Below are 27,758 nucleotides of genomic sequence, written 5' to 3'. Positions count from 1 at the left end.
AGTTCCTTTCTTTTTGAACTTTGGAGCACTTGGAGTATCTACAGGCAAGAAGTAATAATGACGTTTTAATCAGGAAACAGAGGTCTTCAGCTTTTTCAACTTCTCTATCAGATAATGTGCTAGATAGTCTGCTGTTAACTTGGCATCAAACCACATTCTCATAGAAATACATTTTTCAGAATCTCCTTCCCTGAATGGTTCCAGGGTAGAGTCTGCCAATAAGAGACACTTACTTGAGATAGACGGGAAGGAGAAACCATGATTCTGGAGGCATTTAGAGTAGACTTGCGGGAGGACAGTGGACTTAAGGTTTGCATCACTTCCAGGGGATCTCGTGGAATCCCTGCTTCAGTGCTGCCAGCACTGATCAAGTTGTTAATCTAATTTCAAGTTCATGTATTGTGAATTTGCCAGGAAGCATGTTGAACTGATAAAAGGCTCCAAAGCAAATTCACAGCATGATTTGGTACTTTTCACAAGCAAAAAAATCACTCAAACTTTACACCATCACACTAGACTATCAAAATACAAACTGTATGTATCTTTTTTTTTTCATTTTTTAAAAATAGATTTTATTTTTCAGAGCAGTTTTAGGTTCGTAGCAAAAGTGAGGGTAAGGTACAGAGAGTTCCCATGTGGACCACCCCCCTGCCTCCCCCTCCCAGTATCCCCATAGAGAGTGCATTTGTTACAAACGAAGAACCTGCTCTGCTGCATCACCTGGGAGCGTCACCTGGGAGCCGTACATTCTGTGGGTTTGGACCCAGGCTTGATACATGTATTGCATATCCACCCTTGTAGTTCAGAGTATTTTCCTGCCGTAAAACTCCTCTGTGCTCTGCCTATTTATCCCCCCTCCCCACTAACCCCTGGCGACCGCTGATCTTTTTACTGTCTCCATGGCTTTTGCCTTTCCCTGAATGTCCTAGAGTTGTCCTAGAGCTACACAACATGTAGCCTTTTCACATTGGCATCTTTCACTGAGAAATGTGTGCTGAGGTTTCCTCCGTGTCTTTTCATGGCTTGTCTGAAGCCATTTTTGAAAGGAAAATACCAACTTCTGGGAGTTAACCTTGGACTTTCACATCCTACCCCCTTCTTCTAATCATAGTCATGAGATGAAAAGAGCCTGGAAGTAAATACAGGAATTTAAAAAATTAATTATCTTTATATGTTTTTCAAATTTACTCTTTTTATACAGGGAAAACTAGTAGATTTTATTTTTTAAAAGAATTTTATTTTTAAATATATAAGATAAAAATATTAAAAATATATATATATTTTTAAATTTATTTATTTATTTATTTTTGGCTGCGTTGGGTCTTCATTGCTGCATGCGGGCTTTCTCTAGTTGTGGCCAGCAGGGGCTACTCTTTGTTGCGGTGCACGGGCTTCTCATTGCAGTGGCTTCTCTTTTTTTGCAGAGCACGGGCCCTAGAGTGCACGGGCTTCAGTAGTTGTGGCACGTGGGCTCAGTAGTTGTGGCTCATGGGCTCTGGAGCACAGGCTCAGTAGTTGTGGTGCACAGGCTTAGTTGCTCCGCAGCATGTGGGATCTTCCCAGACCAGGGCTCGAATCCATGCCCCCTGCATTGGTAGGCAGATTCTTAACCGCTGTGCCACCAGGGAAGTCCTCAAAAAATAATTTTGAAGATCTATTTACCAGATAAAACAATTTGCAAGAAACATATTTGAAAATGAAAGTAAATATGCTTAAGGCAAATGGGGGTATTTCCATTTCTACTCTACACTACTTAGAATGCTTTTTAAAATATATAGTTTACATCATTAATTTATGTTCTGTGCTTGAAGAAAGAATCTACTAAGAAAAGATTACATTCATCTTAGGCCATATCATTTGTGAAAAATGAGCGAAATATGAAGAGTAAGACTTTGCCCCCACCAAAAAAAAGTGAAATGTTTGGGGTAAAGTCAAAATGAGGTCTAAAGGATGTTTCTCTTCACCTCACACACCTGTCTCATTAATATGCCAAATTTTTGGAAGCAGTAAGCACTGAATCAGGACCTGACTATCCCATTATGGGCAGAGGGTTTTGCTATTTCGTAGAAATTAAGTTGCCATTCATCACAACTACTCTAAGTTAACATCCTACTGAGATCTTTATTAAAACAAATAGACATTTTAGGCCTATTTTGAAAAATTAGTTTATAAAGTGATGCAGTGGAGGCCTCTGTTGTTCATCTCCCTTATAGAGTAAACAAAAGGAGTAAATATAAAATTTGGTCTTGCGGCTATATTCTGAACAGCACTCATATCTTTATCTCTAAATATAGCTTTCCTCAGGAAAGAAGCTCAACACTCTCTGAAACACTTCTGGAATATTTGCATGTAGTATTTGGGGCTAATTTAAGAAAAGCTGGTACTTGTTTCCATCACTACCATGGAACAGTTTTTATCAGCTCCTCAGTGGGAACACTTGGGGACACCGTGGGAGTCTTGAGAGACTGAGGACGGAAGACAAGACTCCCATTCACCATAGGAATACCTTGATCAATCAGTGTGGCCTCTCTTAATCTCAGTTTCCTCACCTATAAAATGGTGATGAAAATATTTCTTCATAGAACTGTTGAGATGATTAGGAATTACATATACAAAGACTGCAGTGGTTCCTAGAATATTTTTGTGTTCATTAAATTGCTGGCGTGATTCTTCTAACTATTTGTAAGAGATTATAGGAGGCAGATACAATGCTCAAGGATGAAGGTGCTTTCTGAGAGTTAGACTGTTAAGTAACTTATTTGGAATTATCAAAAGAGGGAATTATGCAAGGCAAGTAGGATGGATGAAGATATTGAGTACAGTGATTTACCTAATTCTCATTAGCATAAAACTGCTTATTGATAGTACAAGGGTCTTCTAACAAAAGAAGTAAAAGTATGGCAGTAAACATAAAGTTATTCATTATAGGTGGTCACACCCACAATTAGAACACCATCCTGGGCTTCTCTTGAGCTTAGTCTTTTGTACTCAACTGCTTACTCAACATCTGCATTTGTATGTGTTATACATACCTCAAACTCAACACACTGGATTAACTCTCTTTCCCGTAAAAATCTTTCCTTCTCCTGTAATCTCTATAGTGGTATTTTATGACAGTACCCACTCAGTTCATGCCAGAAACAAGGAAGTCACTCTTATCTTCATTCTTAGCCCTCTGCCATCCAATTAGCCATTATATCCAGAGGCAACTTCCTCCTAAATACTTATCAAATCTGTCTTCTTCTTTCCTCCTCCTCTGTTACCATTGTAGTTAATTCACCAACTTTTTTTTTTTTTTACTTGAACTACTACAATAATAATATCTTAACTAATAGTTCTGCTTCCTCTTTTCTTGCTCCAAACCATTTGTTTAAATACTTCAGTTAGGGTGTTTTTCCTTTTATCCCAAAAGCCATTTGGTTATGGGGCACTTCCATTTACAAGTCTTCCATGGTTTCCAATGTTTTAGTGATAAAACCTAAAATCTCAGAACTGCCTGAAAGGATCAACATTATAGGCCTACTTCTCCAGCTTAATTGTGAACCACTTCTCCCAACCTTTATTAAACCTCAGCACCTTTACACATGCTGTTTCTCATGCCAGAATCTTTGCTCTCACTAGTCAACTGGCTAACTCACACTTATCTTTCAGAAGTCAGCACAAATGTCAAACTCTCACTGTTAAAATAATTCAATGAAATAGGCCGTTAGAGACTAAGGTGGTTCTAACACCCTGGCACCTAAGTAAGCAAACCAAAACCTAAGCCAAAGTAAATTCCTGTAAATGCCTCAAGGTTAACAAAGTAAGCCTAAGAACAACGCATCACAAATAGCCAAACACGTTTTCTTAAATAAGGCAACAGTTTAAGCTAAAATCAATCAAATAATTTTCTTGCTTTGTTTCTGCATCTTCTCCATAAAAACTTTTAACCTAGCTTCTGTTGGCAGAATGCTCCGAACCAGTTTTGGTTTGCTACCACCCAACTGGAATTGACATTTGCTCAAATAAACTCTTAAAAATTTTAATGTGCCTCAATTTACTTTTTAACATCTCCAAAGCCTTTGATCTCACAGATTGGAATAGACTTCTTTATTACATATTATCACAGTAACATGTTACTTTTGTAGCATTTATCATAATTACAATAATTTTTCACTTAATTATTTATTTGCCGTATCCAACAAACTAGACTGTAAGCTTCTTGGTAGTCGTCAGATCTTCAGTCCTTCATCCCTAGACAACACATTATCTGTTGATAGTAAGCTTTTAATAATACTTGATGAATGCTTAAATACCAACAAGCAGGAATGCAGTAGGAACCCATTTTCACATCTCAGGACACAGATGAGTCTAAGGGATAATTCTAGCCCTGCATTAAGCCCTTAAATATTACTTTGACTAGCGAATTGAACATTGAGGATTTCTGCTCTTAGTACTCTTTATTGAACATGGAATCAAAGGAAGTTACATTATTTTATAGCTATAGGACCTTTAGCTTGTCGCTGGATGTAAAAGTTAAGGACAGGGTTCAACTGCATGTGACAGATAATCCTAGAACAGTGGTTTAAGCAACATAGGTGTTGTATTACTCAAAGCAAGAAATTCAGAAGTAAGCAGTCTGATGTCTCAAGGATTTCAGGCTGATTTTCTTGGCTTTTCCCTCATAGTCTGCTCACAATGGCTGCTGGTGCTCTGCATATCTCAGGGGAAGAAGGGAAACATTCCCAGGGCAAAGCGGATACATGTGGTACTGTATTAGTCCATTTCCTCTTTAAGGTGCTTTCCCAGAAATCCTTCGTGATAAATCCACTTATATCAGTTGTCCAGAAATATTATTACGTGGCTACCCATATCAGCACAGGAGTCTGAAAAATGCCTTTTAGGTGGGAACTTTTCCAAAACCAACATCAGTATTCTGCTAAATAAGAAAGAAGGAAAGCAGAGTTACTGGAGATGTTACAAGCAGACTCTGCCCAATGAAAACACTGAGTTTCAGTTTATTTTTCTGAAAATGAAGGATGAAAGTATATACTTTTTTTCAAGGTGTTTATTAACATTAACCAAGATAAAGTATATTACAGAGGCATCAGTGGACTCTCTGCACATGTTGGTTGTAAAAATGACAACTCATTATCCAAATAATGTGGTATGTACGGAAACACCAGTTCACAGATGTTTATGAACTCAAGTCCACTGACATAGATTGTTCAAAATTAAAACAATCTTGACTCTCAAAATAGAGCCTAGATAATTTGCCATGGAAATTGTCATGATTTTTGTGTTTGAAAGGGGAAGTATGGACAGATGTCCTTCTAAGGCAACTCAGCTTCAGGTTGGTTGCTGGAGAAAGGCTGATCTGAGATTTCCGAAATTATGAGGGAATGAATGATGTGACCTCATAGAAAAAGGAGTTTATTTGATTTAAATTTGATTGTCTATCCAATAAGTACATGCTAATTACCTTCTATATCTCAAATGCTCTGGGGCACAGTAGAAGAAGAGACTTTTCCTTGCCCATAAAGAACTAAAAATCTTTCTTCAACTAGCATCAGTTAGAAAATAAGAGTTTGTTGAGAAGCAAGAAGAATTACAGTCCTGCAGCCTGTGGACCAAAAACCACATTCACAGAAAGATAGACAAGATGAAAAGGCAGAGGGCTATGTATGAGATGAAGGAACAAGACAAAACCCCAGAAAAACAACTAAATAAAGTGGAGATAGGCAACCTTCCAGAAAAAGAATTCAGAATAATGATAGTGAGGATAATCCAGGACCTCAGAAAAAGAATGGAGGCAAAGGTCGAGAAGATGCAAGGTATGTTTAACAAATACCTATAAGAATGAAAGAACAAACAAACAGAGATGAACAATACGATAACTGAAATGAAAACTAGAGTAGAAGGAATCAGTAGGAGAATAACTGAGGCAGAAGAACGGATAAGTGACCTGGAAGACAGAATGGTGGAATTCACTGCTGTGGAACAGAATAAAGAACAAACTAAAGAAAAAAAAAATGAAAAGAAATGAAGACAGCCTAAGAGACCTCTGGGAAAACATTAAATGCAACAACATTCACAATATAGGGGTCCCAGAAGGAGAAGAGAGAGAGAAAGGACCTGAGAAATATTTGAGAGACGAGAGTCAAAAATTTCCCTAACATGGGAAAGGAAATAGCCACGCAACTCCAGGAAGCGCAGAGAGTACCAGGCAGCATAAACCCAAGGAGAAACATGCTGAGACACATAGTAATCAAATTGGCAAAAATTAAAGACAAAGAAAAATTATTGAAAGCAGCAGGGAAAACGGACAAATAACATACAAGGGAACTTCCATAAGGTTAACAGCTGATTTCTCAGCAGAAACTCTACAAGCCAGAAGGGAGTGGCATGACATATTTAAAGTGATGAAAGGGAAGGACCTACAACCAAGATTACTCTACCCGGCAAGGATCTCATTCAGATTTGATGGAGAAATCAAAAGCTTTACAGAAAAGCAAACGCTAAGAGAACTCAGCACCACCAAACCAGCTCTACAATAAATGCTAAAGAAACTGCTCTAAGTGAGAAACACAAGAGAAGAAAAGGACCTACAAAAACAAACCCAAAACAATTAAGAAAATGGTCCTAGGAACATACGTATGGATAATTACCTTAAACATGAATGGAATAAATGCTCCAACCAAAAGACAGAGGCTTGCTGAATGGATACAAAAACAAGACCAGTATATATGCTGTCTACAAGAGACCCACTTCAGACCTAGGGACACATACAGACTGAAAGTGAGAGGATGGAAAAAGATACTCCAAGTAAATGGAAATCAAAAGAAAGCTGGAGTAGCAATACTCATATCAGATAAAATAGACATTAAAATAAAGAATGTTACAAGAGACAAGGAAGGACACTACATAATGATCAAGGGATCAATCCAAGAAGAAGATATAACAATTATAAATATATATGCACCCAACATAAGAGCACCTCATACATAAGGCAACTGCTAAAAGCTATAAGAGGAAATTGACAGTAACACAATAATAGTGGGGGACTTTAACACCTCACTTACGCCAATGGACAGACCATCCAAACAGAAAATTAATAAGGAAACACAACTTTAAATGACAAAATAGACCAGATAGATTTAATTAATATTTATAGGACATTCCATCCAAAAACAGCAGGTTACACTTTCTTCTCAAGTGTGCATGGAACATTCTCCAGGATAGATCACATCTTGGGTCACAAATCAAGCCTCAGTAAATTTAAGAAAATTGAAATCATATCAAGCATCTTTTCTGACTACAACGCTAAGAGATTACAAATCAATTACAGGGAAAAAGAACATCAAAAACACAAACACATGGAGGCTAAACAATACGTTACTAAAAAACCAGAGATCACTGAAGAAATCAAAGAGGAAATAAAGCAAAATACCTAGAGACAAATGACAATGTAAACACAACGATCCAAAACCTATGGTATGCAGTGAAAGCAGTTCTAAGAGGGAAATTTATAGCAAAAAAAGCTTACCTCAAGAAATAAGAAAAATCTAAAATATACAGTCTAACCTTACACCTAAAGAAACTAGAGAAAGAAGAAAACAACACCCAAAGAAGGAAAGAAATCATAAAGATCGGAGCAGAAATAAATGAAATAGAAACAAAGAAAACAATAGCAAAGCTTGATAAAACTAAAAGCTGGTTCTTTGAGAAGGTAAACAAAATTGATAAACCATTAGCCAAACTCATCAAGAAAAAGAGGGAGAGGACTCACATCAATAAAATTAGAAATAAAAAAGGAGAGGGCTTCCCTGGTGGCGCAGTGGTTGAGAGTCCGCCTGCTGAGGCAGGGGACACAGGTTTGCGACCCGGTCTGGGAAGATCCCACATGCCGTGGAGCAGCTGGGCCTGTGAGCCATGGCCACTGAGCCTGCGCATCCAGAGCCTGTGCTATGCAACACGAGAGGCCACAACAGTGAGAGGCCCGTGTACCACAAAAAAAAAAAAGGAAAAAGAAAAAAAAGAAAAAGGAGAAGTTACAGTGGACACCGCAGAAATACAAAGCATCCTAAGAGACTACTACAGGCAACTCTATGCCAATAAAATGGACAACCTGGAAGAAATGGACAGATTCTTAGAAAGGTATAACCTTCCAAGACTGAGCCAGGAAGAAATGGAAAATATGAACAGACCGATCACAAGTAATGAAACTGAAACTGTGATTAAAAATCTTCCAACAAACAAAAGTCCAGCACCAGATGGCTTCACAGGCGAATTCTATCAAACATTTAGAGAAGAGCTAACACCCATCCTTCTCAAACTCTTCCCAAAAATTGCAGAGGAAGGAACACTCCCAAACTAATTCTATGAGGCCACCATCACCCTGATACCAAAACCAGACAAAGATACTATAAAAAAAGAGAATTACAGACCAATATCACTGATGAATATAGATGAAAAAGTCCTCAACAAAATACTAGCAAACAGAATCCAACAACACATTTAAAGGATCATACATCATGATCAAGTGGGACTTATCCCAGGGATGCAAGGATTCTTCAGTATATGCAAATCAGTCAGTGTGATACACCATATTAACAAATTGAAGAATAAAAACCATATGATCATCTCAATGGGTAAAGAAAAAGCTTTTGACAAAATTCAACACCCATTTATGATAAAAACTCTCCAGAAAGTGGGCATAGAGGGAACCTACCTCAACATAATAAAGGCCATATATGACAAACGTACAGCAAACATCATTCTCAATGGTGAAAACCTGAAAGCATTTCCTCTAAGATCAGGAACAAGACAAGGATGTCCAGTGTCACCCTTATTATTCAACATAGTTTTGGAAGTCCTAGCCACGGCAATCGGAGAAGAAAAATACAAATTGGAAAAGAAGAAGAAAAACTGTCACTGTTTGCAGATGTCATGATACTATACATAGAAAATCCTAAAGATGCCACCAGGAAACTACTAGAGCTAATCTATGAATTTGGTAAAATTTCAGGATACAAAGTTAATGCACAGAAATCTCTTGCATTCCTATACACTAATGATGAAAAATCTGAAAGAGAAATTAAGGAAACACTCCCATTTACCACTGCAACAAAAAGAATAAAATACGTAGGAGTAAACAAACCTAGGGAGACAGAAGACCTGTATGCAGAAAACTATAAGACAGTGATGAAAGAAATTATAAATGATACAAACAGATGGAGAGATATACCATGTTCTTGGATTGAAAGAATCAATATTGTGAAAATGACTATACTAGCCAAAGCAATCTGCAGATTCAATGCAACCTCTATCAAATTACCAATGGCATTTTTTACAGAACTAGAACAAAAAATCTTAAATTTGTATCACATACAAAACCCCAAATAGCCAAAGCAGTGTTGAGGGAAAAAAACGGGGTTGGATGAGTCAGACTTCCTGACTTCAGACCATACTACAAAGCTACAGTAATCAAGAGAATATGGTACTGGCACAAAAACAGAAACATAGATCAGTGGAACAGGATAGAAGTCCCAGAGATAAACCCAGGCACCTATGGTCAACTAATCTATGACAGAGGAGGCAAGGATATACAATGGAGAAAAGACAGACTGTTCAATAAGTGGTGCTGGGAAAACTGGACAGCTACATGTAAAAGAATGAAATTAGAACACTGCCTAACACCATACTCAAAAATAAATTCAAAATGGATTCGAGACCTAAATGTAAGACAGGACACTATAAAACGCTTCGAGGGAAATGTAGGAGGAACACTCTTTGACGTAAATCACAGCAAGATCTTTTTTGATCCACCTCCTAGAGTAATGGAAAGAAAAACAAAAATAAAGAAATGGGACCTAATGAAACTTAAAAGCTTTTGCACAGCAAAGGAAACCATAAACAAGACACAAAGACAACCCTCAGAATGGGAGAAAATATTTGCAAATGAATCAATGGACAGAGGATTAATCTCCAAAATATATAAACAGCTTATGCAGCTCAATATTAAAAAAACAAACAACCCAATCCAAAAATGGGCAGAAGACCTAAATAGACAGTTCTCCAAAGAAGACATACAGATGGCTAAGAAGCCCATGAAAAGCTGCTCAACATCACTATTTATTACAGAAATGCAAATCAAAACTACAATGAGTTATCACCTCATTGTAGTTAGAATGGGCATCATCAGAAAATCTACAAACAACAAATGCTGGAGAGGGTGTGGAGAAAATGGAACCCTCTTGCACTGTTGGTGGGAATGTAAGGTGATACAGACACTACGGAGAACTGTATGGAGGTTCTTTAAAAAACTAAAAATAGAATTACCATATGACCCAGCTCTCCCACTACTGGACATATACCCAGAGAAAACCATAATTCAAAAAGACACATGTGCCCCAGTGTTCACTGTAGCACTGTGTACAATAGCCAGGTCACGGAAGCGACCTAAGTGCCCATCGACAGAAGATGTGGTACATATATACAGTAGAGTATTACTCAAACATAAAAAGGAACGAAATTGGGTCATTTGTAGAGACGTGGATGAATCTAGAGACTGTCATACAGAGTGAAGTAAGTCAGAAAGAGAAGAACAAATATCTATATTAACGCATATATGTGGAACCTAGAAACATGGTACAGATGAACCGGTTGCAGGGCAGAAATTGAAACAGATGTAGAGAACAAACGTATGGACATCAAGGTGGGAAAGCAACGGGGGTGGGGTGTGATGATTTGGGAGATTGGGATTGACATGTATACACTAATATGTACAAAATGGATAACTAATAAGAACCTGCTGTATAAAACTATAAATAAAATTTAAAAGTTACAAAAAAAAAAAAAGAAAAGAACAGTTTGTTACCATGGGTTTTGTGTATGGCTACGCACATACCTTAATAATATATTCTGTGGCAAGCCCAGGAAGAGAGGGTAGGATTCCATCTTTGGGCAATGAGATCACATAAACTTCATCAGAGAAGAAAGGTGAGACTTTATCTTTTCTCTCTCTTATGATTATTGCAAGACTCTGGAAATCTTGGAATCATCACGTTCTGGCTTGAATACCCCATGAAACAGAGAAGTGACTTGCTACTTGTTCTTGGATCTTCAAGGTAAAATATGTCCCTAGTCTGTGTTTACAGAGTTTTTAATTAAAATGTTTCATAACTCTAATCTTATGCCAAAGTTTTATAGAGATTTATTTTTTTCATAAAATTAGGATTATACTTATTGTTTGTCTATATTTTCTGTCAGTCATACAATGTAGTATTTTTTTTATTCAGTAGTTTCCTCATTATGTCTCATCTCTCTATCCCTTATGTCTCCCTTTTTTCAAAATCCTGTTTAACTTTATCTTTCTCCTTTATTCCCTATTTTCTAAGTTGCTAAAAGATAATGATTTTGAATTTTTTTGACAGGAGGTGGTTAAATTATTTTTTTAAGTTTTTTTTTTCAATTAGTATTAATACTACAAGTTAAAGGAATATGTCCATGGACTTATTAACTTCACTATGTTCTTTGATAGACTTTTAAATATATACTTGGTAGAATGGTAAGAAATTTTAAGTGGTTACCAAAGGAAGATTTATCATTTCTGACTGTCTTCCTCCATGGTATAATCCCACCGAAATGTCTAGATGTGGCATTTAATTCAAACCATGTGTCCAGCCCTCTGGTTCACAGCTTTGTCCTCAACTAAAGGACATCCCAGGGTGTATTCTGTGTGCTGAAACATGATGGCTTAACAGAACTATACATGGCTTAACAGAAATCAAATCTTCTGAGTAAGAAAAGATGGAAAGGACAGCTTTGTTAAACTCTTTTGTGAAGTGCACTCTCCTACCTACCCAGCATCATGTGGCCACTGACAAATGAGACAATTAGGAAAACAACATGATAGAAAGTAGGTATTGGAAATACTAACTGGAAGTTTTGTCCCCATTCCATATACTCCACCTTGGCCATTCAGTAATGACTCTAAAAGTGTGTGTTAGTGTTCTCTGGGTTGCCTGGTAAAACCTCTGTTCTTGAGATAACATGATTCTGTAGGGAGATAGAGACCTAGGAGGTACATTGGAAACATTGGGACATTGGCGTTAAGGAAAGAGATATAGCTTAGTCAAAAGAAGAGTAATTTAAAACAAGCAAAAAAAAAAAAGGTTTTGGGATTGCTTAGGGTCACTGAGATATGCAAGACTAAAAGAATTAGATCACTGTGTCCTAACAAACTTAAAATGGACTTATTTTGGGTGGGGTTAAATTTGTGTATTTTTGTGTATTGGAGAGGAAGTAGAAATCTTCTGGCTCCCACAGATCTTTTAACAAACTGAATTAAGTGAACTAATAATAAAAGGTTATCACACATTTTTTTAGTCAAAAGCATCCAGTGACAGTGGGTGAAAGATTAATTGGGAGATAAGCATTCATCATTCAAAAATAATATATGCATACATATATACACATACATATGTACATACATACACACAATGCACATATATATGTTTGACAATTCCCAAATTCCTGGCATTGTTCATGGGACTAGCATTCATAGATGTTGAGGTGAAAAACAAAAACAAAATCAAGCAAGGTTTTCACCCTCATGGAGCTTATATCAAACAGGACACAAGCATGAAGTTTATAAAAAAATTTTTCATTGCATTCGTAAGAGGAGCCATGTAGGAAAAATACAAAGGATTTTGAAATTACATAGTTAGGAACCTAATTTTGTCTGCAGTGGAGACAGCAGATTTAAATCTTTGGAAACATATTTTCCTTATGATCTACAGTGTTTGTGTGTCAGGGAAGGAGTGAGTAGGTGGGTGGAGTGGGAAGGAGCAATAGTCTAGTGCCCGGAGCCAAGGGAGGAAACAACTTGGTTCACAATAAGCATCTTTAGGAAAGCCAAAGTACAATGACATCAGCGTCTACACATTTTCCATGATTTCTAAAAATATAATCAACTCATTAATATATAAACACTACAACATACAATTTTTTAAAATTAATGGATGATTTGTGCACTTGGCCTTGAGATTAAGTAGTGCTATTACGTTTAGAGGATGGCCTCCCATATTTCCCATGACTTACATTGTTGAGAAAACACTATCCAGAAGAAAGGCCACATCTTCTGTCTCAACCCCAACCATTTATTTCCTGCCTTTATCATTATTATTAATCAAAATGTTTGCAACTGTGAACTGTCCTACTTTTTATTTTTAGGCTTTTTTTTTTTTTTTTTTTGCTAAGTTCAAGCATAAAGAGAACATATGATTCTCCTTGATGATCATCCCCCCCCTTTCAATTATAGCAATAATTTTCCTGGAATGATGGTGTTAGTGATTGTCCAACTGAAATCAGTGTGCCAGAAATGCTTAATACTATCTTGTCATTCACAAACAGGGGATTTATCGCCTGTCAGATTTAATGACCAGAAGAACCAATAAAATATGACAGGAAAGACTTCCCACTCTTTAGGAATGGGATGGTTCCATCTGCACAAATGATAGTGTGTTGGAATATCCCTGTGGTTGTGAAAAGGTAGAAAATTACAATTACAGATTTCTACTCAAAAAAGAAAATGTGCATGGTGTCCATGTACAGAATGGAATGTCATGATTTAGGAAATTATTACTCCTAAGTCCCATGCTTTTCTAGGTTAGGATTTCTCAAAACTGAATTTTTAGGCTTCTGATTGGGATTGAAAATTTACATAACCAATTTTGGCCATCAGGGCATTCTAAAAACCTTCCATTGGTGAACCTACCACTTCTTTGCCAGACTTTGAATTCTCCCAAATTAGGTTCTGTGGTGGCAGGTCAAATGGATCAAGGAGATTGCAATGGAAGTGAAATCCTTCATCCACTTTGTATTGTTGCCCTTCCGTGGCCACCTGCACCCCCCCCCCGCCCCGCCTTCTGAAACTGACACTTATTGATACTGCCACCACAACCCCAGTAGCGGTCCTCAATCCATATCTTCCTCTTAGATCATTAAGCACTGGTTCTCAACGTATGCATAAGAATTACCCGGAGTAACTGGAAAAATTTCTGCCTTCTGGGGATTGTGATTCTGTGGTCATGTCTAGGCCAAGGAACTGGTTTTTTTTGTTGTTGTTGTTTGTTTGTTTCAGTGACACCTGGTGAATCAGATACAGATGATCCAATGCCATACTGTATGGAACTCTGCATATACTCTATAAATAGACACTAGATAGCCATTGTCAGCTGCTTGAACTCATACTCTTGTTCTGCCAAATATGAGCTTGGAAATGGTCCTGGCCTATCACAGAAGGCCGTTGTGAAGATAAAAATAGAAAATCTTATAAACACCACCTGATGGTTAGAGGTACTCTGTAATGTTTGCTAGTATTGTTTTGCTGGTTTTGTTGTTGTAGCTTCAGTTATTAACTAATCCTAAATTAGCTTAATAATTAAATGGCAGTATATTATAAGGGATCAGTGGTACCCATGGGATCCACAATCTCAAAGTACAGTCAAGCACCGTTGATGAAGTACTGGAATCAGGAGGTAGAAATCCACCAAAGGGGACTTTGTCTTAATTGTTGATGAAAACCACACAGCCTCTCATTTCTATTTTTCTCTGTATGTCTCCCTTTGTTGACTGTCTTTATTTCTCTCAAAGCATGGTGGATCTTGGATAGGACACACTTCCTGAGCTTACATTAACTCTTCCACTATCAGAGACTAACTAGCTCCATTAAATCCCATTTTTATATTCCTAGAAGAAAGATTCTAATTGATTCTTCTTAGGCCTATTATCTTCTTAGGCCTATTATCTGTCATTGGCTGTGGAGTGGTGTGCAGGATATGAAATGCAGGCATACTGCTAGGATCCAACTCCATGTAAGGGGGCAATTCAGAAATGGAGAATTTGGACTGGACAAGGACCCTTAATGGTATATGCCATAAGGGTTTCTAATATTACCACAGTTAGGAGTAATTCAAGATTACCATATAATACGAGATTATATGTATTCAAGATTTCCATATAATACACTGTGAGTTCCAGTCAAAGATGTTTCTGGTATATAACCCAATTATTATTTGGATGTTGTCTGGACTTCTAAAAGTTAAGATCAGATGGTTTATCACTGGATGAAATGTAAACCAGCAGTCATTAGGGAAAATTGTGAAGGAAACAAATTGATCATTACTGGTTTATCTCCCCTTTATGAACTTCTTTGTGCCTACTTTTTTCTGATGACTCATGTTCTTATTTGCCTCTTTTAAAGAAAAGGGGTAGCACTTGGCTTGTGTCTTAATATGTTACCCTCAGTGATATTTATATTTTAAAGTACCACAGACTAAACAGTACAAAACTTAACCAGAAGAAAGGCGTCAACAATAATGGCAAAGTTGGACAAGCATGGGAAAGCTATTTTTGAGTACTGGGGCTTTTGGCACCCCTCAAATGATGCTGAAGAGATAAACTACCGAGTACTCTATACTATGTTTCTGGTTAGCTGTGTCTATTAGCTGAATCCAGTTTATTTACAGAGTGCAGACATGTTGTGGTTGAACCCAGTCATTGAGTCATAGCAATGACTGAAAGTTACATCCTCAGTGTAGCTTGGATCTTTGCCATATCCCTGACCAGCATTTGAACTTCAATTTTGGCATGGAGCCAGGCTACGATGGTCACAGAACAAGGCCCCATCAACGGTTATGTGACTGACCTTCCAAGGTTTCCTCTAAAGCAACAAAATTCTGGAAATGAATGAACAACTTGATATTTTATCTACTCATAGAACTTTAGTGTCTGTTTGTTTTAGATGAGTTTTCATGTTTAAACATCTTGTATGATGTTTCTGTAGGTAAACATGAAAAAGAATATATATTGGCATAAAAAGGGCTATTGCTTTGTTTTACTTGTGACTCTCATTACCACTGTGATTTAGGTTACAACTACTCATTTGAACCATATGATACTGCTGATATTTGACCACTTTAACCTATAAAACTGGCTATTTCGTATAGTTTAGTCTAAATACTTGCGTGACATACTCTGGGAAGAAAGTGTATGAGCATGATATTCATATCATTATATTAAATTAGAAAAAAAAAGATATAACATTGAGCTTATAGAACAAGCATTTAAAAATGTTTTTTTTTAAACTGATTATGAATAGAAAAATGATCAGAAGAAAATATAAAAATTGATCAGTGGATGCCTTTTAATGGTAAGGAGAACTATGAGATATTTTATTTACTATTTTTAGTTTATGTAGTAGGAATTATTGTATTTATTTAATAACATTTGCTCTCTTTGTAGTTATTAAAGCAGCAAATGTTGTTTTTAGGATCTTGGAAATTAGGAAAAACGATAAAGAAAAAAACCCCTACCATGCAGAGATTTTGTGATGACTACCTATTATGTCATTTTTTTCATTAATAAGAACATTGTCAATATATCTTCCATTTTTTTTCTTATTGATGAAGGTGAACATTTTTACACATGTTTTTTGGTCATTTGTATTAATGGATCCCTTTTCTCTGTTATTACTGGAGCCTGGGTCCACTGCTCATTCCAAGAATAACCTGAGTATCAAAAGACAGGGAGGGCCTTTGATCTGTTTGCCCTAATTTGACTATAGTGATATTATCAAAAGTAAGAATTTTTCAGAAAGATACAGAAATAGGCATTCCATACTTTGACAATAGGGCAAGTGAAACAAGGCAGCCAAGGAGGAAAAATCAAGCGCAGAAATGCAAGAAGTGCTAGAAGTATTCTAAGATTGTAGTTATAGTGTTAAAGATTGTAAGGAATGTCAGGTTGACTATGATCAGAAGACAGAGCTTTAGAAAGCTTGCATATAGTAAGTTGTGCAAATATCCTATAAAAACAGGAATCCATCCTCCACCCCCCCCACCCCCACGCCCCCATGGCTCAAACTGGCCTATCTTCCCTGGAATTCACAGAACTTTAGGGGAAAAAAGCATGGGCTATTTTCTTCTTTATATTTTTGCTTTCTTCTCCACACCTTCCTTCATCCCCAACAAGTGATGGGAATCTTGGAAATAAAATGAAATTTAGGTTGGATTTTGCTTCCGATGCTTTAAGAATTAATGTTACGTATATGAACTTGGGGATGTCAGAGTGCTTGGCAAAACACACGTCTAAAATAAATCTCCTAAAAAAGCAAATTCTGTAAAATAGCTAGTTTTGACCTAGAATTCTTGGTTAGGTAATTTTGATGCAATAATTATGTTATTTTGTGGCCAAAAAAACTTAATATACTTGAGAGGAGAGCCTCAGTAGAACCCAGATTTGTGTTAAAACAATTTCTTCCCCGAAACTGGTTATTTTCTTCTTTTCCTCCTGTTTAAAAATAACTAAGTCATCTTGTGATGATGACTTCTAAAGAAGTATGAGCTTTTATTTAAGGAAGCCCATGTTAGGTAGTCAGGAAAAAAATCAAATAAAAAATTCTTAGAATTTAATCCCATACCGAATTGGAGGAACATACTAAATCAATAAAGCATTTTTTTTTTAATTAATGGAAGCCCTTCACTATATTCTTCCTGTTTCCCTCCATATTTGTTTAATTCTTTTGTGATAGTAATGGTCAAATTTTCCAAGTTGGGAATACATATTAATTCATGAATGTATTATAAATGACAAAAAGATGAATGTTCTTTCTTTGATATCTTGTCATTTGAATCAAATGTGGTTTCCAAATATGGAATTTAATTAAATTGTTCTTAGTTTAAGGACCTTCTTAATGAAAAGTTTACAGCTATTCACAATCTGCAGATTGTAACCATCTTCTAGAAAAGATGCACTCTTCCCTCCCTCCTTCCCAACTTCCCTCTCTCCCTCCTCTTTTTCCCTCCTTCCCTTCCTTTTTTCTTTCCTGTAAGAGAAAGGTACAATCCACTAAAATTGTTCATTTTATTTCATAGGAGCAAAGGCTTCATTTGGGTTAGACACTGCTGGTAAATAAAGATAATTTAAATGTCATCATTTTACTGATTTTCTTGCTCTCTTAATTAGCAAGACAATTGATCTTTAATCTTTTGTGAACTACCTTTCAATGAAATCAATTTTGGCTTACATAAGCTATTCAGCTCAGAAAGTCTGTTGAATGAAGAAAAGCTTAGGGAAAACTGTCATCAGGCATCTACTCCTAAAGCATGCAAACCAGGAATTTATTTTCCTTTATTGATTCTTTATAGAAGGCCACCTAGTACTTGTAGGGCAATGAGAGAAAAATCATTAGTTTTTCTGAGATATTGCTCTTCCTTGATCTAGTATATTTTTTCCCCCAAAGGATGTTTTTCCCTTTGAAAGTTTAAATTAGGGTAATTTATGTAAAAGTATATCAGGCACAGTTTAGGACATTGAGGGAGCTGAGGCAGACACAAGAGGAGAATGAAACAGCCAGACTAGAAGACTTTCAAATAAAGTCACATACATTCAAAAATAGAAGTTGCTATTATATCAAGAGAGACTGACATCTTTATATTATCCTTGAGTAGAAGGGGTAATTATGATATAATATCATGCTTAAGAGAGTAAATATTAAGTATTTTTGAGAAGTTTATTTATATACTAAAATTTTGTTTTCTACATAGAGAATGGTGCTTATTTAAGCAGATATTATGGCATGTAAAATACCAATCATTCTTTATCTATAGCAGGGTTTTTGTTAGGTAATTATAGTTTTAAATACATAATTTAATGGAAATATATTTAAAATAGTCTATTACTAGCTCTTAATTTCTTTTTAAAGCTACCAACTGAGTGTATACTGTGATATACTCATTTATTATATGATCTTATTTAATTTATTCATATGTATATAACCCCAGGAATTAATTCATATGTCAGTGTCTCAGTCTATTTTTCACTCTCACCCTCATAAAGAGCTTTTTAAGACATTATTTTTTCTTAACTGTCCCCACCTGTATTAGTTCTTTCAGGCTTCTGTAACACCTGTATACTGGGTAACTTATAAACAACAGAAATTTATTTCTCACAGGTCTCGAGGCTGAGAATTCCAGGATCAAGGCACCAGCAGATTTGATGTCTGGTGAGAGTCTGTAATCCTGTGGCCATAACCTCACAAGGGGCAAGGAAGATATCTAGGGTCTCTTTTACAAAAGCACCATTTCCAAAAACAAAGTCTCCACCCTCATGACCTAATGGCCTCCCAAAAGCCCCACCTTTAATTACCATCCCCACTGGGGATTGGGCATTTCAGCATACGAACTGGCAGGGCGGGTGGGGGATGTAAACATTCAGTCTATGGCACCATACAATGAAAATTTAACATCACAGTTATACTTCAAATCTGTTTAGTACTATATGTATATCTCTGCTTTACACATAAAAAGACTAAGATATTTTTCAGCCCTAAGAACTATATTTTGCTTCCTTGAGGGAAATATTGTCCCTGTTGAGAATGTATGATATAAGTATACTTTTGCTGAATGCAAAATTTCTGAGTTGATGAAATACCTTTAGTGGATTATTCAGTTCATGTTTGTTTAATTTTTTTTAAAAAAGGAAATTTAACAAGACTTGATATAGGAAATCCAAGTATCCTAGGTAGTATCCACAAACATTGTTCTGATGGTATATATCTTTAAGTTCGCAAATGCCAGGGCATACTAATTTTCCAGGTTCTGAATTTCTCTTCTCTGCAAAGCCAGGAATATTTAAATTTGTTCCTAGGTCCCTAAAAACAACCCTAGCCTCAAGCAAGTGGTATATAAGCTTTGTTTTTTTACATCAACATCTTATGGCTCAGCAGGAATCACATGTGCTACTCTTTTAACTCTGCTGCAGTGTTCCAGTTTTGATTACTGGGTCTTTGCTTTGTTCCAGGTCTGTTGGGTACTGGTCTTCATTATTCCATTTCTCCCTTGGTCATTTTGCTTGAGTTTAGATACTTTACTTAATCTTTCTTCTCCAACTAGGTCCTTACTTGTTCCTGCTATAGTTTTCTCCTTTTACTCTTTTCCTCTCAATCTGCATTGTATCACTGCTGCCTCTATCATTTATCATTGCCCCTAAATTGGATACTTGCCCCTGATTTCTAGCCTCACAATAATACATGTTGGAATTAAAATTATGTTTAAAATTATAGTGATGATAATTACTTGGTGGATATAGGTGCTGGTGTGTTGTGATGTGTTGAAAAAGAGTGAACTGCAGATACCTCAATGCTTTTTGCATCTTAAATGCAAAGCAAAGTAACTCGTAAGAATGAAATTAAGTTTTCTAGATCTGCTGTAATATATTCTACCTAATATATTGGCATCTGCTGTGAAAAACATAACTAATGGTCAGAAAAAATTCCTAAAACTGACAGTGCTATTTCCTTAAATAATTAATTTACTACTTGCTTAAGGAATTGAACTGGGTAGATCTTTTAGGCAGGGAAATCACTACACAGGCTGACAAATGAAGAAATGTCTCAAAGAATCTGAGAAAAGACTGTAGTTTATTTGTCTTTGTAGCATCTAAGTTTTGAGTTCTAAACCTCAGATTACTTTCTAATAAGTTAATGCTTAAAAACATTTATTGAATTGAATTGATGCATATTTAAAATTTTTTTCTTCTACTTTTTAAATTGATCCTTTTTTTTCTTGATTTAGCCTACCATAAAAATAAATAGAAGTATGAAGATACCTTTATTTTACTTTAGCATAATTGTTTTAAAAAGATCTAACACAAGCATATAACAAATCAAACAACAGCTTGAAATATTGTGCTATGTTGCCTGCATTTTTATTCATGTCACTCTCTCTGATGTGGATTTTAAAATTGGTAGTCAGCTTTGTATGATAATGGTGGTGGTGTGCAGAAATGTGGTGGGGGGCACATTTTGTGTTTTAAGTCAATAAGGAAAGTAAATCACTTCTCTCTTCATGTGAAACCTTACCTTTTGAAATTTGTTTATCAGTACTTGCTCTTTTAGATGTCTTGATCAAATAAACATCAACTGTTATTGATATCTTGATTCTTAATATCTCCATGATTTAAAATCCAATGCAAAAGCAGCTTCTAACCATTTTTCTTGAATAAAGCATTCTGCAGCTGTCATTCATAGAAACATATCTGAGCACATTCTGGTTTTCTGTGTTCCCAAGTCCAGATCACTCTGTCCTGAAATGATCAAAATGATGCCTTTGTTTTATGGGGCAGTCTTCCCTCTAGATTGAAGCAAAATATGTGAATTCAAAGTAGATGTTAATGAATTTATGGGTTATGAATCCCTAATCAGTTGCTAAGCGATGTAGCATACTTAAGTCTGTCCTTAATCTTTGGGGACTTTTAAAAAGAAGAATAGATTATAATGTAAAGGTATTATTCATGTTATGCCACCTTCCCACATTTAACCTCTTTCATGGGGACCTTTTTCACCTGTAGCTTCTACTATCGGTAAAGACTTTCAGTAGCTGTGTTGACTGCTCCTGTCCATGACTTGTTGGATATGACATTGCACTGGACCCAAGGGTTACCAATTTATATTCTAAAATGCCAAGTGAATCAGTGGATCATAGTTCTTCGTCTGAGAATTTGAAATAAAAATATGTAAAGAAATATTGGCTGATCAGCTGAACGACTGTGCTTTATCAAGGCAGATTATGAGAGGCCAGACACCATGAGCAAGTACAAGAATGAAAGCAGGGGCTCTATCTTGTGCATTGCTCTAAACTGGTAATGGGTAGAGTGCCTGCCACATAGTAAGTGATCAGTTAATAAATATTTGATATATAATAAGAATCAGATTTGCTAGATGAATGAGAAAATGTGACCCAGTCAAGATATGGGAAGACTGACAAAATTATTCATTTCTTGAGGTACTCAGTTTCTTGCAACTGAAAGAGACGTCTGAAAAGAATGCAACAAACACAGTCCCAATTTGTTAAGAGAAATTGGTCATCTGACTTTGCAATAAAGAAAAATGAATTTGCAAAATATACTTTTTAAAATAAAAAACTCTGGATATGTTAAGCAGGATATAAGTAAAAAAAAAAAAAAAAAAAATCAGGACTTCCCTGGTGGCACAGTGGTTAAGAATCCTCCTGCCAATGCAGGGGACCCAGGTTCGATTCCTGGTCTGGGAAGATCCCACATGCTGTGGAGCACCCAAGCCCATGCGCCACAACTACTGAGCCTGTACTCTAGAGCCCACAAGCCATAACTACTGAGCCTGCATGCCACAACTACTGAGCCAACGCACTGCAACTACTGAGCCCGTGTGCTACAACTACTGAAGCCCGCACACCTAGAGCCCATGCTCCACAACAAGAGAAGCCACCACAATGAGAAGCCCATGTACTGCAATGAAGAGTAGCCCCCGCTCACCACAACTAGAGAAAGCCTGCACGCAGCAACAAAGACCCAATGCAGCCAAAAATAAATTAAATTTTTTTAAAAAATCAATGAATTTGAAGATTATTTTGAGGAATTCTCCAGGAAGGAGTCAGGAAGATGTAAAGAGAGAAGAAGGTTGAGATAGAAGTTGAAATATGAAGAATGGATGTGGAAGAGTCAGAATCTGTCTAGTAGAAGCCTCAGAAGGAAAGAGAAGAAAAAACCATGTGCATGAAAAATTTGAATAAATAATGAACAGTTATTTTACGGACGTACAGACAGACATGAATCTTCAGATTGAAAGGGATCAAAGTGGCAGGTAAGATCAGTAAGAAAACCTCACTGCTAGATCCATTAAAGTTAAATTTAAGAACATGAAAGGCAAATAAAAAATTCAGTAATTATCCAGGAATAAAAAGAGGATGAATCAAAATCAGTCTGACCTCAAACTTCTCATTAGTCACATTCAGTACAAGAAAACAATGGAGAATGTTCTTCAAAGTTTTAAAGAAATAAATTGCGATTTTCTACAAAGCTAAAAAAAGTATTTAAATGTGAAGGAAAATAAAGATATTTTTTAAGCATATAAGGTATCCAGAAGTACCTTACTCTGATCTCCACCAAGAAAAGAGAACTTGCATGAAGGTGGTTTATTTTGGGAAGTGATCCAGGGAAAAGGAGGAAACTAGTGAAAGGGAAATGGGGCTGGAGGTAAAGCCAGTGTAAGGGTGCATACACTCTGGAGTTGGTCAACACTGTGGGCAACTGGGCTGGGTCTCAGGAAGAACCTCAGAGAAGCTGTGTAGAATGCACTTTAAAATTGCTCACCCAAAGGTTGGTTGAAAGAAACATTTGAATACTGACTTTATTCTCTTAATCAAAAATGGTTAACCAATGGGGTGTTAGGTCTCTATCACCTTCAGGCTGTACATGCAGAAGTGCCAGGTAGGTACCTGAACACATTGTACACTGAGATGTCAGAGAAACCCTCAGGCAGAGTGAGAGATCTGTGGTGCAGCTGAGGTAAGCTACTGTTTAGTTTTACCTGCAAATAACTTGCTTTTGCTGTAAAGGTTGAGATATAGGAAGTGGACTGAGAGGATATTATGAGGCATCTATTTCTAAAATTTACCAAACTGTTGGTACTGTTAGACAGAACTCTTAAAGCGTGTACTCCAGTAAGAAGAACAACTAATTCAGGAGAATTCATGGTTTAGTCTCTTTCTCTCTCTCTCTATTCATACTGCAGTACCCACCTCACACATCACTTCAGCTACACAAGCTCCTTGCTGTCTCTCATACTTCATTCCACAAATATCTGAGTGCCTCAATCCTTTTCTTCAGATTTCTGCTTAAATGCCACCTTCTTGGAAAGGCACCCTATTAAAACGGTAGCACATCCTCCCTTCAACATGCTATAACCCCCTTTTCCAGCGTTATTTCTGTCTATAGCAATGATTTGTCCTGACATAATATATATTCCTGAATTTACTTATTGTTATGTCTTCTCATTCTTGTCAGTCAGCTTTTTCAATCACTGATACATTTCTAATGCCTAGATCAGTTTTCAATCACTGATGTATTTCTAATGCCTAAATCAGTACTTGGCATGTATAAGTACATAGCAAATATTTGTTGAAAAATAAATGCATATAAAATCTATAACTATAAAACCAGCAGAAGAAAATCTATCTATACAATGGGAAGTAGGTAAGGATAAATAAATAAAAATATAGTAAATTTTAAAAATGTATATGAAATAAATGCTTGCAAAAATAAGCACTAATATAGCAGTAATTACAATAAATATAAATGAGTTAGAATTACTGAATAAATACAAAATTTTAAATGATTAAATGGATTAAAAATGATTAATCAGTATATTTTTTTATAAGAAACCCCTGTAATACAAATAATTCCAAAATATTGAACATAAGTTGGTGGATAATGATATACTAAGAAACTGTGAGTACCCTTGACCCTTGAATAATGGGAAGGTTACAGGCTAATCTGCATGTAACTTATAGTCACTCAGCCCTCTGTATCTGACTTTCCTTTGCATCCATGAATTCAACCAACCATAGACCGTGTAGTACTGCAGTATTTACTATTGAAAATTATTTATGTCTGTAAGTGAAACTGCATAGTTCAAATCCATATTGTTCAAGTGTCAACTGTAAATAATAAGCCAATGTATCAATTTTAACTTTTTTAAAAATAGAATTTAAGTAAAAATCAACATAATTGAAAAATAATTATTGCTATTAGGGCTAATATAAACTCCAACCAAATAAAACAACTGACAGAACTTACATATAATCTTTTCCTTCCTGTGTTATTTGATTGAATAAAGCAACCAGCACAATGCTAGGTTGTACTGATTGTTGTAGACATCTTTAACTCATTTCTGACATTTATGGGAATGCATTAACATTGGAAAGCAAGTAGATTTCATCTTGCATATACCTGCGACCACTGGGAGAAAATGGTAATTAGCTTTATATTATCCTAATTTTTCATTCTAACTTTAAGTGTGAAACTTATAGGTTTAAGAAAGATATATTAGTTTATTAGAAGAATGAATGGAAATTTAAGAAATGTTTAATAATCTATTGAAAGAATCACATGCTTTTTACCTTATGACTTATTAAGGTGATAAATTATTGTTCAAATATTTAAAAATCCTTTTATATTTACTGTATTTGTCCACAGTGTAATAATCTTATAATATAGTGATGGAGTTGAGGTGCTAGTATTTTAGCATCTGTATTCATATGTGAGATTTGGCTATAATCTTTTGGAGGTATGTTATGGACTGAAGGTGTCCCCCCAAAATTCATATGTTTAAATCCTAACCCCCAATTGTATGGAGGTGGGGTCTTTGGGAGCTCATGAGAGTGGAAGCAACATAAATGTAATTAGTGCCCTTATAAAAAGAGACATGAGAGAAAGGATTTTGCTCTCTATCATGTAAAGATATAAAAAGAAAACACCCAACTAGAAAGAGTGCTTTCATCAGATACCAGATCTGCCTGTGCCTTGGATTCTGGACTTTCTAGCCTCCAGAACTGTGAGAAATAAATGTTATTTAAGCCAACTGCTCTATGGCATTTTTGTTATAGCAGCCTGAACTGACTAATACAAGGGGTGGGCTCTTTTTGTCAGATTTGGAATCCATGAATATGTACATGTCATAACATGAGTTGGGTAGCTTTCCATTTTTCTCAAGTTTAAGCACAGAAAAAAAAAATCTCTAAATCATGTAGGTCTCATGCCGTTTTGGAAATAGTTTTTTGCAGCAACCCTAATTTTATATTCAGATCAATAACATTCTCTAGAAAATTGTCTATTTTAGTCACAGTTTAAAAATAAAAGCTTCATCTAGCATTTTCCCACTTTAAAATTCCCCTATATTCATAATTATATTGCTTAAGAAATCTTTTGAAAAGTAAATTGACAATGTTTGAGCCAGGTATTAGAGTAGGATGAGTAGGATCTATGATGGGATAAAGGTCATGGGCAGAAGAAATGAAAATGTTTTTTACTTGGAAAATCTTTTTTTTCACCAGAAACTTAACACATTTTACAAAGACTAAATTTAAAAAAACAAGCAAAGAAAAAAAAAAAACAACCCTCAGTTTAATTAAATTATGTCTGTAAAAGAATTGTTGGTGTGCCAATACATGTTCTTCAAGAAGAATGCCTCTGGATGTTTTGGGAAAATGTCTATTTTCGTAGTTCCTTTTGTGTTAGGCAGAATCTGGCACCTACTCACCTAAACCTGTGAATATTTTCTTACCTGACAAAAGAGTCTTTGCTGATGTGATTAAGTTAAGGACTTTGGGATGGGGAAATTATCTTGGATTATCTAGGTGGGGCTAATTTAATCACATGAGCCATTCATAAGGAAGAGAGGTAGAATAGTAGGTCAGGAGATGTGAAGTGAGAAGGAATTGACTGTTACTGGCTTTTAAGATGAAGGAAGGTGGCCATGAGCCAAATAATGTGGGTGGTCTCTAGCAGCTGGGAACTGCCCTCAGCTGACACTTAGCAAGAACACAGGGACCTCAGACCCATAACTGAAGGAAACAGTTTCTCCTTGTGAGCCTCCAAAAAGAAATGTAACCCTGCTGAAACCTCGACTTTAGCCCAGTGAAACCCATGTTAGGTTTTTGACCTACAGAACTGTAAGATAATACATGTGTTGTTTAACCCACTAGACTGTGGTAATTGTTACAGCAGCAATAGAAAACTAACACACCTTTAATACCAAGAGAATGAGAATAAAGCTTAGTGATGGTTCATGTAGAAAGCTATGATGCTTTTTAAGTAAAAGTTTTAGCACAACAAAAACTTGGTTTCTGTTTTGGCTTGTTTCATCTAAAGCAGTGTTTTATGTAATGGGTGTTTAATAAATGCTCATCAAAGGAGAACTTTGAATGAAAATCTATTGTGTGGCAGTACAGTGGTTAGGACACCGTGCTTTCACTGCCAAGGGTGTGGGTTCAGTCCCTGATTGGGGAACTAAGATCCCACATCCCCCAAGTGGCATGGCACAGCCAAAAAAAAAATCTATGTGTATCAAATAATATTTGATCATCATTGTTTCTTTAGAGCTGTATCCTCCACTGAATAGTCAATTTAAAATATTCTGTTGAATGAAAGCACTATATTTTAATTCAGTTATGTCAAGAAAGCATTTAGAATCTGTATACTTCGTTTCAAATTTCCTGTCTTGTCAGGTCTCATAACCAATGTAATATCTTCAAAACTCTCCTGTTCCACACCTGACATCTACTCTTCTACATTATCTTTCTTGAGACCCTAATCCTTCTCCTTAATTTCCAAGAAGGATAAATGATGTGCTGTGGTGGGCTAGTGGTTCTAGTTCTTTATTTAATATAAGCATCCTTACTCATTTTTGCTGGGTAGCTAAGACAGATGGGAAGAGTTAAAAGTAATTGTCAAGATTATAAAAGGGAGCTTTTGAAAGCTATAGTTACCTGCAGTAGTGAGTACGTCATGCCAAATGCATTATTTCAAAATAAGAATTTAAAAGCCTGATTAGTATGGTAATTGTTTTGGCACATCTTCTTACCCTAGCATTTTATACCATAAGAAAAAAATTGATTCTGCTTAAATTAGTGTTTTACCATTTCAGTGTACAGGAGCCAGATGAAATGAAACAGAAGTCACCGAAAAGATTTGGAGTCAAACATTGCATTAAAGTAAAAAGTATTTTTTACCTCTTCTAATGTGCAGTAAAAACCTCATTTGACATAATTGTTCTGGAATGATATTAAAAGTTCTGCTACAATCAGAATTTCTGCCAAATTACTTTGGAAAGGTCCTGTGCTTTGGGGAACTGTTTGGTACAGATGGGATGTGGCTTAGCTGTCCTGATCAAACCTGAT

General features: G+C 36.0%; 1 long non-coding RNA gene across 1 annotated transcript in view; it reads left to right on the top strand.

Annotated features, from left to right (window-relative positions):
* LOC307194653 overlaps positions 1-27,758 on the top strand; it is a 493,721-nt gene that overhangs the window by 98,682 nt on the left and 367,281 nt on the right. Inside the window, exon 2 of the long non-coding RNA XR_013830601.1 lies at positions 11,021-11,108. This is a non-coding gene — a long non-coding RNA (uncharacterized lncRNA). The remainder of the gene's footprint in view (positions 1-11,020; positions 11,109-27,758) is intronic.

The sequence above is a fragment of the Stenella coeruleoalba genome (assembly GCF_951394435.1).
Source record: "Stenella coeruleoalba genome assembly, chromosome: 11".
NCBI classification, from domain to species: domain Eukaryota; kingdom Metazoa; phylum Chordata; class Mammalia; order Artiodactyla; family Delphinidae; genus Stenella; species Stenella coeruleoalba.
The sequence above is the reverse complement of the archived record's forward strand: the minus strand, read 5'-3'. Positions and strand labels throughout refer to the sequence as shown.